General features: G+C 36.8%; 1 pseudogene; it reads right to left on the bottom strand.

Annotated features, from left to right (window-relative positions):
* The window catches only part of LOC104849428, a 14,649-nt pseudogene extending 1,910 nt beyond the window's left edge, over positions 1 to 12,739 (bottom strand).
* Between the last annotated feature and the right edge of the window lie 335 nt (positions 12,740 to 13,074).

The following is a 13,074-nucleotide window of genomic DNA, read 5'->3' as shown; positions in this document are numbered from 1 at the left end:
TTTGGTGTTTTGAGACAGGTTCTCACTACATAGTTGAGACTGAACTGGAACTCACTGTGTAGCCGAGGCTGGTCTCAAACTCACAGTGATCCTCCTGCCTCAGCCTCCTGAGTGCTGGGATTACAGGTGTGCGCCACCATGCCTGGCTTCCATTTTCTCATCATTGTCATCCATCATTTCATTTGTAGTTGGCAGGGTACACAAATCCGGAAAAAAAGTGGAGAGAGAGACATACTAAAAAAAGACGAAATGAATAATGAACAGTGAGGCATGGTGGAATTCATTCAGTAATTATGAATGAAATTATTTCTAAAGCTTTTGCATTAAGAGGAACTTTGGAGGGCATCTTTAGTGGTATAACAGTTGAAATACAAAGATATAAGGAGTTGATGAACCTTCTCTAAGAGTAAATTTGAAAATTCTCTTATGTGTATGTATACTATTTAGACATTCACCCTATAGATGAGAATAAAATTAATTCTAGGCATTTAAAAGTGATTGAAAGTATAGACTGTGAAGCCAGATGACCAAGCTTATGACTAAGCCACATCTCTTATTGTTACTTCTCTCTGTTTGTTTCCCTGTGTATACAGTGGGGATAATGTTAGACTCTTTCTCATATGTTGTGAGAGGGGTGTTGCAGTGCCTGGTACTTGCAAGCGCTGTTACCCTAGGTAGACTACCATATTTTAACTTTAAGGTTGTATTTGAGGAAGCCAGATTTGCAGCAGTGGAATGTTTTATTCCCATGTTTGGTTCTTTTCTGCCCGCTCTGATCACAAAGGAAAATATAACAACCTTAATACCATACATCAGTTGCCAAAAGAATGGCTTTTTCATGATAACGTATTTTATGTTGACTTGTTTCCTTCAAAGATCCTGCAGTTGTCTGTATCTTTCATATGAAAATGTATAATTTTCACAAATAAGATATATAATTTTCTTGTACATGAAAAGACTTTGTCAATTTTGCAATTTGTCTCCATTTCCATTCCTTTAACTCTGAAATCTTTTTTGCTGTATAAGGTGGCAAAAAGTAGGTCACAGTGAAGCCTTTTTGTCTCTCCCAGTTTTTCTCCTTCCCTGCAACCATGCGAGGAGTGAAAATATGTCATTAGCAATTTAAGTTAACTGGAACCTTTTCAGAGAGGGAGTTTAGTTCTTAGAATGAATGGCTTTCTAAAGCTATTAGTTATGCAAATAATAAAGCCAAAATAGAATCGTAGTTACTCTTACAAGACAAAAAGCCTTACCTAGCTTAGCTTTGGAACTTCTGTCATATTAAATGCAATTTTAAATATATTAAAAACCAGCATTATTTCTTCTGTATGGATATAGCAGTCTACAAGATTGGGTAGGATAAATGCTTTGGAATGAAGGATTGGCTCCTAAACTTGGTATTTAGGATTCTGATTTACAGTTTCTTAACTAGGTTCTTTAAACAGTGAAATTTCTTGGCTAACATTGACCAGAAGGTAAAATTTCTTAATGAATGCTTTCTTTTCTTACTCACTTCATTATTTCTTTTTCCATAGATGTAATGATTCTCCTATCCATGATACCTTCCTAATTAGTAATTATTGGCTCTTTCTGTAAGGGAAATGAGGAAATAAGTCTTACTAATTTTAGGCCAGATCAGTTCTGTGAATCTCCACTGTTTTATGTGTTCCAATCTTTTGATTGTTTTGCAAAAATGTGAAGACTTCAGGGTAGAAGTGTCCACTTTTGTTCTGAGATTTCCTACTTGCTGAGACATGTTGATTAACACTCCTTTGTTATATGCTCTTTGGGAATACATTAGACAAGTTGAGACTAAGTAAAGGCAATATTTATGAGACTTTATAGTTTAGAGTGATTTTTACACTTTTACCGAATCCCAGAACAGTCGTGAGAAATAGATATTGTTACTGGTATTCCTGCTCATCCATAAGCATAGACAAGATATTCTTCAAAGAAACAACTTGAGTTTGTTCAGCTCTCCAAGTTCTCTGCCATTGCCTGTAGCTACCCAAAATGAATCGTGCATTTCAGGATGACTTATCTGTCTGATTCATCCCCATTTTGTATTCTTCCACACATCTTTCTGCACTAAACTATTTTTAATGAGATTTCCAACCCATATATGATACTTGGATACATTGTATCTGTCAAGTTCTTTAATACTGTCAGCCTCAGTGAGACATCTAAGATAAAATATGGAGAAATAATTTATTTGAATGAGTGCCTTACATTGTTTCAGTGATGAAATATGAATTATTTATAGTACCCATCTAAAGGAATCAGGCCACAGTTCTCATGCTTAAACCACATGTTCATCTTCTTGATATATAGCCAATCAGAGACAAGTGAAAAAAGGACATTCCAGAGAAAGGATGTGAAGTGGGTAATGTATACCATATCCCGAGGATAGCCATCATCCCAAATCTAACTCATGACCCAGGAGCCACTTCTTGTGCTGAACATGACCTGGTGGAGAGAGGTAGCACAGATTTCAATATCAGTCTATAGGAAATAAGCAAACACAAACAATTCTCTGGATGCTTCTGTACATTTCCCTCAATAACAAGGTGGGAATACTTTCCAAGAGGTGGGTCTAGATGAAAAAATCCATAATTGGACCTAGATAAAGGCAAGCAAGACTATACTTATATAGTTGCTGAATAAACACCGTGCCTTTTAGAACCAGAGTGCTCTATATTCAACTGTGCCAGGTGTACTCCTCACGTACTCATAGAATAAGGCAGTAGGTCTACCAGCGGCCAGCCAGTGAAGTGAATGCTAGGAGAGGTGGGTGGTAGAAGTAGGTGGACTGATGGGGAAAACATAGGTAAATGTCTAGCTGAAATTAGGCCAAAAACTATGTCGGATTTTTTTTTAGGTTCTCTCTGGTCTTCTTTTCCAGTCTTCTCTAAAAGGAGCCAAATCCACAGCAGCAGCCTCAACCCCAAATCAAGACCGGTTCCTGGTCTGTTTTACTATTTTTATGGTAATGCAAGGAAATTTTCCATGAATCGAAAAACATTTTAGCATTGCCTTATATTCACTTAATAATTTATTTATTGAGTTCTTGTTTCCCTAAAATTATGTTGAATTTCCTTAGAGTCTACTGGTCATGTATGACTCAGCTTGGAGCTGTTTGAGAAGCTTTCTTTGCATTTATCCAGGTTAAATTACATTCTCTTTTCATGGTGTTGCTGCTGCCACACCCGATTCCACTGGAAGACTCATTACTTCCTTTAAGGTTGTTTGAGTACCTCTCACCCCGGCTCTGCCCACTGACTGCTCCTTGAAGTCAGGGGCTACTCTAACTTATGTTTGCATTTTTAATTCAACATAGTTCTGGCACTGTAATGAGTGCCCAATATTTGTTGAATACTTGCAGTGGAATGAATAAACAATAGTAAAAACCTAATTGCGTACATGTTCCAAGGTTCAGAGTGGTAAGAACAGTATCTTTCACATGTAGGTAATAAGAAATGATGTTAAATAAAGATAGTGCCTTACTAGGAGCCAATGGATTTGGAGGTTATCAACATAAAATTAAAACAAAAATATATGTATATGTATACACCTGTGTATATATATATACATATATATATGTATATATATACACATATATATATGTATGTATATATACACACTTACACTTATACACTTATCTCTGGTTATGACAGAATGTACTTCCTTAGTAGCATGGGCCTTGTTTCTCACAGAGAATACCTCAAGTACTTCTTGCCTTAAAGGGCATCAGTGTAGAAGGTATGACATGGCAAACAACATCTGCCTAGGCTGTTAACCTAGCAGCATAGCTCTACTCTAGGTTTATTTTCCCAAACTTTCTACTTCACATAGCTGGGAAGCCAGGTAGCTGAGCTCAACAGCAATGTCACAGTCCGAGTTCCCTAGGCCAATCATAAGGACCATCTTTCCCTTGAAGGCTTCTGGGCCCTTATAATCTTGGCTATGCAGGTGGCTGCCTTGAAATTGGGCTAGGAAAACAGGGAGTGGTTTGAGTTGATTTTTCACAAGTTATGAAGACTCAATTTCTCACTGTGTCTTTTTCAACCTGTCATCACTTTTAGTTAAAACAATTTCCTAATTGAAATGTATTTGTGTTTATGGTGGTTCTTGACATTAAGCCCCCAAATAATTACTTTTGGTGTCCTAACATTTTTTAAAGTACAGTATTTTGACAAACATAATATTTAATATTAGTTATTAAGTACTCACTGTGGGCTAAGATCCTATGCTAAACACTCTATATACCTTAACAGGTTTCTCTTGTAACTTCTCTGCATGGTAGGTCCTGTTGTACCTGTTTTAAAAGATGAAGAAATAAAGAAAGGGAGATTGAAGCAAGATCATAAGTTTGAAGGCAGCCTCAGCAACTTAGTAAGAGTCTGCCTCAAAATAAAATTAAATAAAAAGGCCTGGGGAAAAAATCCTGCATTCAATCCCCAGTACTGTAAAATGGAAGGAAGGAATAATAAAAAGAAGGAGGGAGGGGGGAGGGAGGGATAACTACATTGCTAACATTTATTTGAAAATGATGAAGATGAAATTGGAAACTTAAGTTTTTCTCTATATATAAGAAAATGTGCCACTCTAAAGTTTTTGCTTACTGGATTCCCTTTTTTAATAATATAACTATTCAGAAACTCCATGTGTTTGTAGGATATTTGAGTTACCATCATAAGGACTAGTGTCAGTCTGATGTCTGACTTTAAGATCTTTACTATATTTAGCATATTAGGAGATTTAAATCTTATTCTCTTTTGGGATCTTTGGCATCTTGAGAACAATTATTATGTATGATAGAAAATATGTTTTAACCCTTGATATTTATATGTAAGTACCAAATTATCTATGTTTTTCAAACTTACCAGGAAAAGAATCAGTTGGCAGATTGGAATACTCATGATGTCCTGAACAAATTATCATACACAGTATCGAAAACAGTAGATTCCTGCTTCCCGTCCTTATCAGTAACAACATCCCATTGGCTAGTGACTAAGAAGCTGGGACATTTCTTTATATGGAAATCAGGGTCGTAAAAAATTCCTTTTGTTTATAATTCTATGATCTTTTTCTTTCTTGCAGTATTTCTGTGGAGGAATTATTGTGAGCTGTCCTGTTCATTGAGAAATGCATAGAAAGATAATAAAATAGGAATCACAGTAAATCTTCAGTGAGTTTTCAGAGCTCACAAGGAAAATTACTCACTGAGTTTTCTTTACTTCTTGACATCTGGTTAGTTGGTACAGGAATAAATAACACTGAACATTTTTGTGAATGATGCTATACAGCAAATCTGTGTCATCTGCCCACTTCTGCTCTACGCCCTCATGGCTTCCTCCTTCTCTGACCTGATCTTCTTTCTATTTAGTAAATATGGGCATGTCTCAAAGTTTGATTCATGGTTCCCATTTTGCTCTGTGCAGACACTCTCCTTGGAAATATGAACAACTTCTATAGTATGATCACATGTGCATATTCAGTCTGATCTCCCTTCTGCTGCCCAGTGTAGCTGGGCATTTCCATCTGAAATCAAGCCTCAGGTTTCTTATTTCTTTGAAAGGTACCATGAATCTCCCATCCTCTTGGACTTCAAATCCAAAACTTGTCTTGCTGTTATTTCTCCATCCTTGCCTAATGTCTAAAGAATCATTTATCTCAGGATATCACCATTTCTGTCTTCTATTTCGTGACTGATGCACTGCCTTGGTTCAAATCCTTCTGCTCCTGTACATGGGTTACTGTCAGAGTCTATAAGGAGCCAATGCCCAGCTTGTGCTTATCTATAAGCCATCCTTTATCCTTCATTTATTTGTCAAAATAATCTTTCAAAAATACCATGCTGATATTTTTTTTGCCTCCTGCTCAAAGTTACTTCAGTTACTTTCCTGTATCTGGGATCTATTCTACATTTCTAATGTTACAATTAAAAATCCATACAGTTTTGTTTCATTTTCTTGTTTGGACTTATCTTTTTATATTCTCCTAAATTCTTGTGGGACAGAGACTGTTTATTGCTTTCCCAATACCCTTTTTCCTTTTCCCTAATTCCTGTTCCCAATACCCTGTCTTCTTTACTACAGAACACTGATTTTGTTTGATGTAACCTTGTGCCCTTCAAAGGGATATGTGTCTCAGGCTCCTGTGTAACTCGAGTGGCCAATGAGATATAAATACACAATATTGGATAGCCTTCTTGGGAGAGTTTGTGAAAGGCAGCTGTGGAGTAAAAGGATCCTTTTGTCTCCACATCCCTTCCTCGTTTTCTTGCCTAGAAGGTGGATAAATTGACTCTACTTTTAGTAGCTGTTTTGGAGCTTGATGATGGAGGCTTCGTGATAGAAAGAATGAGGCTGACTTTGATGACTGTGGTTCCATCGCATCAGCTCTTCACACGCCCACCCCAGACTTGCTTCCTTTAAATGGTTGCAAAACAGCTCGCTATGTTTGAAAGCCACAGAGCAAACTGCCTTACTGATGTGTATGGCCCTATCTAAGCCTAACAACTATGCCTCCCTCCTAGCCAATTTGTTTTTCTCACTGTTCTCCAGACAAGTGGAACAATTTACCATCTCTAATGTTACTCATGTTATTCACTGTCTAAAATAAGTATCAAGTAAACTCAAAAACTTTGTCTTCTCTGAAAAAGTACCCTTTCCCAAATGTTGGCTCTTGCTTCATAATTTTCACAGCATTATCTTATTTATAAACCATACTAGATTCACAAAGTTTCTCTTTGCATTTAAATTGTCACTTGAATTTGATATTGCAACATATTCTCTATACACTTACCTCTACATATTTATTTTGGTCTCCAATACTACATGTAGCACAAAACAAGCACTTATTAGGAGCTTCATTAATGTTGAATGACATTGCTACCACAAAATGAGGCAACATACAGTATTCAGAACATCATAAATAAATGATGTGAATTAATAAAATGAATAAATGAATGGAATAGAATGACTATTGGAAAATTTTATTTTAATGATATACTTGGAATGACTCCAGGTAAAATTATTATGTAAATATAACTCACACTCATACTTTTGCTGAATGTTTTCCCCACTATACATATGTTCTTTGCATTTAAGTAGTAGTTAATGGAGGCTAAGGGTTTCAAACAAATGTAAAACATTATCATTTACAGAATTAATGCTACTATGTCATAACACTTCAGACTCAATAAAAAGAAATTCAATAAAGTTAGTGGCTGGCAGATGGAGACTATATATTTAAGTTATTACTCCTTTCGTAATGGCAGAATTCCTAACAAATACCATATTTGTTGGAACCGCAGCATACCAACATTGAACTACAGAAATCTTAAAATGGGCTACAAAAGTTTGGATAAGTTTCAAAACATCACAGCATAAGAAAAGTTTACTATAATGGGAAAGCTGACTCCAGCATTTTCTAAGGTATTTTAAAAGCTCCCAGAATTTAGTAGAGAATGAATCTAAAGTGGAAATGCCATGCGTGAATATTTTATAATCTGATCAGACAGTTGATTGTAGAAGCATCCAAACATTTGACATTGATTTCTTTTGTTGTTTTGGTACCAGGGATCAAATTTGGGACCTTTCACTTGTGAGGTAGGCGGTGGCACCACTGAGCTAAATCCCCTGTCCTTTGGCCCTGATTTCTATAACAGGGTGCTGTATTCATACCTCTTCTCTAACTCATACACATACTAATAGCAACAGTACAATTTACAAGGCCCCTACCGCAAACTGTATATATCTTAAAAGATTCTTCTTTGGGGCAAATGTCTTGATGTACTCCTGGGGCTGGCTGTTGTTGTGCAGGTAGTTTGGGTAATCATCAGGGTAGGTGGGAGAAGTCAGGAAAGCACAACATTTCTTTAGACAAGTTGGTGAGTACAGACTGGTAAATGCTGGCTCTACCTTCTTCTGGGTGGTCCTAAGAAGAATAGGAAATCTTTAAAATAAGAATATCACTCCTTTCAGACCATATCCAATTACTAGCCAACTAAAATCTTTTTAATATTAAATAAGTTGAAAGTTCTCCGTGAGATATAGAAAAGAAAACCCTTCACATCACACCTAGTACTAGATCTCTTCCCGCATTAATTCACCTATTTGAATTCAAATAATATATATTATAATACATATTATAATATAATAATAATATATTAGCTCTCTTTTGTAGCCTTTTAGAATTCCCTCTTTTTTCTCTCCAGCACCACTGTACTCATGTTAAAGCAACAACAAAATAGTCCAAGGGAAACTGTGAGTTTCTATTTGGTGGGTATGTGGAATTCAGCAAATTGTTTAAGAACAACAAAATCCTCTGTGAAATAGCTTCCCATGTGTGACATTATCAGAATCACCTCCTTAGAACAGATTCCTGGGCCCCACTCCCAGAATTTTGGATTCAGTGCATCCAAGGTGGGGTCTGAGAACTTACATTTGAGAAGTTCTGGGTGATGCTCATGTTGATGAGCTGCGAATCACACTTTAAGAGCCACTGCTCTGTTGTGAATGTATTACGCACTTGAAGAATTCTTCCATTTACCAGTTATTGATATTCACTTTTTACCAAAGAAATATAGGGAGCCAGGGGCTTTAGACCATGTGTTAAATTTTGGAACTTATTTTAAAGCCACTGTGTAATTGAAAAGTGGCTTCTTTTTGAGAAAAGGTTGAAGCTAAATTGAAAACAAACGTAAAAGTGTACACATTGTGCTGCCTTGAAAATCCATCAACAAGTTGGCGGCATCTGCATCTCCAAGGCCTGAAGGAATTCTTGTGCAGTGGAGGAAAGGAGTGGAATGTCATATTGCTGCCAGATTCGAGACATCTATTTTTTCCCCTCCTTAGCTAAACTCTGGAAAATGGAGCAAGAAAGTTCTGGAAAGGTTTGAGAGGATTGTATCTAAGGGTGAGAAGGGGCTGCGTGAGGGCTCAGTGTTTCTCCTTCAGTTGAAAATATAATCTTCCTCTATTTATGGTTGCTATGTTTCTCATAAATTTTAGAGATTTAGGCCTTATTGGACCCACTTGAAAATTTTTGTGGAGGTCAGAAAAAGTGTGAAGGCCCACGCTGGGCAGATGTTAAGTCTGAGTCCTGCCTCATACACAGCTGCTGCCTTCTGTTGATGATGGCAAGGAAAGGTGGGAAGAAGTTTTCTCAGCTGCCCATTGGAAGGAGGAATGGCTGAGCTATGGGCTGGGGATTGGTTAAAAAGTGTAAACAGCTACTCTGGGAAACAGGATGGGTAAGGCTCAGGGTTGTTTTCATCTTGAATGAATCTCTGCCCTTTCACCCCTTGTCTCCAGCCGATCTTAGCATGAAGAGAGATCTTGGAATTTTTCCTAAAAGACTGTTCTTTAAACAAAGGAAAAGCAACTGGATTATATAATAGACAAATGGCTTATATAATTTTAGAAAATATACATTTTCGTATTTCAGTATGTGTAGAGGTTCGAGCCAGTGAGAAGGAAATTAAGTTTAGACTCTGTCTCTGTCTGTGAGACCCTGGCCTAGAACTGGAGATTCAAGGAGCTGTGGGCACATATATTCCTCTCTGTCTTGGACTGCAGCTGTTTGTATCTCTCATCTTTCCATCTAGACCAAAAGTAACTTGAGGGCAACATCAGTGGCTAATTCAAGAATGTCGTTCATGCATTTCAGCAGTTAGTCTTGATTTTCTGACTTAGTTTGTCTCATCTAGCCCATTTCTGCTGACCTAAATATATCCTCAAGCTCCAGTTCAGAAGTTACCTCCTTCATCATGCTTCCTTTCCTTCCTTCTACTGTTAAATCATCTCTACAACTTCCTGTTATTTGTACTGCCCTATTCACATATTCATTTCTGTTAGAGTGCTTATATTTTGTTTTGTTTCCACAAAAGTGGGAATTGAACACAAGCCCTCACATATGCTAGGGTCTCCCACTGAGCTACAGCCCCGATTCCTTTTTAAATTTTGAGACAGGTCTTCTTATGTTGCCCAGGATAGCGTTGAATTTAATCACCCTCCTACCTCAACCACTGAAATTCCTGCAGTTACAGGCAGATATCACTATACCCGTATTGTTATACTTATTTTAATTCAAGTTTTTCTCTCTGCATTTAAAATGTTGGCTGCCTAGGGTACATCTTACCTACAGCTGTGCTTGACATAATACCCTATAAATCACGTACTCATTACAAATTTGTTGAGTGAATGAATGAATGAAGGGGAGAGGTTCAAGATGGTACTGGTTCTGTCACATTCCTCTTTTGCAATCACAATAATACTAATCTGCTGCTTGTTGAGTAGTTTCACAGGAGTGTAAGAAACCTAAAACTTGCTCCCATTCAGTATGCTAGTGTTTAAAGCCTATTTGTTTTCTATTTCTCAGAAAAACCACATAGTGAAAAGTTCAAAATGATCAGATTTCTGTCATCCAGCAAACATTCCACCTTGCAGAGGCCTGAGAGATAAAATCTTATGTAACACATTTACAATAAATCTTTCTCTGATCATATATTTGTTCAGGCAACTTTTCTTTGAAAAGAAAGAAGGATTATTGTGTGTGAAGGAGGTAAAAGTATGGAGCATTTGAATTTGTTCACATCCTTTTAGGTCTTTGAGGAGATTTTTTTTTTCATATGACCTTCTGGAAAACAGAATTTCCCTCCTGTGGAAAACCAGTCTGTCTTTGTATCTTACTCAACTGTGATTTGTAACACTTCCTTAAGTAAATTTTCTGATCTGGCTATATTACTTAACTTACAGATTCCTCTCTGAATACAGAGTGAGTGTTCACTGCCTTCTTGGGCTTTTTAAGGAATGCTGGACTTGCCTATAGTACTGATACTGGTACACTGCTAGTGATGGTATAGATATTGGGATGGCATTCACAGTTTAGGATGGGAATGACTCTATAAATGCATCACATAGTAATCCTCTACCTTTTTGTCTGAGGTCATTTTCTGAGGTTCACTAATTTCTATACCTGTAGGAATTTTTTCCTTGACTGTCTAAGATTTCAGTAGTGTGCCTTCTTCTGAAAGTTTAGGTCCTTGCCCAGTAAGTTGACAGTCACCAATCTCTAGCTTATAAAGTTCTCTAATCCTTTATTTGAAACCTTTAGTACCAGATATATTTTGCAATGTGTACATGTTTAGATGACACTTCTGGTGAGATCTGGGGTAACAACCTTTAATCAAATACACTAAAATCTCCACATTGTAACCGAAAGTAGGGCTTATCCTTATGTCAGTTCAACTCATGGTTTTTGATCTTATCGTTTCGAGAAAAGTTTGCTATCATCACGTGAGTTTTTGCCTATTTGCTATCAAAGGATTGTGGACTTATGGTTTGCTGCATCAACTGGAGTGAAAGCTATTTATGTAGCATGGTTATGTCACATAGTGGTCATGACAGCATCTTGTCCAAAATTATGCCAAACAAGTTCTTATGCAGGAATTAGTTATTACTGATGAGGTGGTAAATTTAGTTTAAGGTAGGCACATTTTTCTTGAGCAGATGTAAATAAAAGAAAATGAAATTCTTGGGAAAAATTAACTCTTAATTCTGTAATGGAAAATAACAACTAATGACCTTATGTAATACTTTTGTTTTAACAGGGACAAAAATTTTAAAAAAAAACTTTTGAGATAAATACAAATGTGTCCTAAATGATCACTGCCATACTGTATTAAAGGGAGTTGTTGCATGTTGGAATAAGTGAGACCAAGACAGACAGAAAAAATGGTTTCAAGATGAATGATGTGGACATTTGCCTTTAGGGCAAATATGTATAATTTATGTCCATTCACAATAATTAACAAATTTAGAGAAAAAAAGGCTAAAAGTTTCTTCAAAGCTGGCTCTTCAATTTAAAAACTAGATTTATATTAAATATTTCCTGGTTATATTATTTCTATAACAATGAGAACAAATAACAAAAACCTTCACTTTTCTCTCTAAATTTAGAATCAGTAAACTATCTAGTAACCACACACACTATCAGCATGAATAATAATTTATATCTTCTCAATAGAGATAAATCAATTATCGAATTCTATCCCCTTAGAACTAGAAAGCACATTAAATGTACCCTAGTTTCTGCCCTCTGCATTTGACAAATAAACATCTCAAGTCCAGAAAATAAAAATGCCTAAAATGTATCTACCCAGAGAACTTAACAGTTAAGCTAGAAAGATTTCTAACCTCAATTCAAGAGTGTTTCTTTATCTTCTTTCCTACCTTTTTCTTGTGATTTAAGAGCAGTCACATAGGAAGGTGGTGGTATGTTTTTATGTCCGCTAAGTGCTGACACTGGCAACCTTTACCACGTGGACATCTAAGCTCTGCTATGCTGATGGCAATACATGGAGAGGTGGAAATGTTCTTTGCAGTACGAGAGCTGCTGGTATGAAGCAGTTTTGAGCGGTCAGGTGTTAGTGATGTGACAGGTAAGATTTTACTTTCTAGATATGGAGCTTTTGGGAACTGGCTTTTGGGTTTGAACTGGAACAGAAAGATTTGATTTGTGCTGGAGTCCATATTCGTTTCTCTACTGTTCTGGAGATACACCACTCACCAAGAATTTCCACAGGCCTCCAACATCATTGCCCCGCTCAAAGCAAGTGTGCTCAGCTCCTCCAGACAACACCAGATGGCGGCCAAGCCCCTGACACCTGCTCCCATGATCGCCATTGTCTTGCCCTTCATCACCTGTAGAAAAGTCTGGAGAGAAATTTTTCTGAAAAATTTCCTTCAGCAAGTAGCGTTTTTCAGTAGAAATTACCAGCCAGCGTCTGTGGGTATGGATCCTCACCTTACCACAAGAAGACACAAATGTGCGTCAACACTTTATCTTCATTACTTGTACCATTTTTGCTATAAAAAGATGAAATGTCAGTGAATGTTATGGCAAAAAGGAGCTTGAAGATAATCCAAAGCTCTCAATTGCATGAAGCCTTGTCACCCAGATTTGACATTATTTCTTTAAGATTCCTGAGCCAACAAATAAAAGGGTCAGAAATAGAAATCAAACCTTCACATGAAATAATTAAATTTCTAACTGTAAGGGGCCTTG

Source organism: Fukomys damarensis, unplaced genomic scaffold (genome assembly GCF_012274545.1).
Source record: "Fukomys damarensis isolate Sample0158 unplaced genomic scaffold, DMR_v1.0_HiC HiC_scaffold_11, whole genome shotgun sequence".
Lineage (NCBI taxonomy): Eukaryota > Metazoa > Chordata > Mammalia > Rodentia > Bathyergidae > Fukomys > Fukomys damarensis.
Note: the sequence above shows the minus strand (reverse complement) of the source record. Positions and strands in the feature narration are given on the sequence as shown.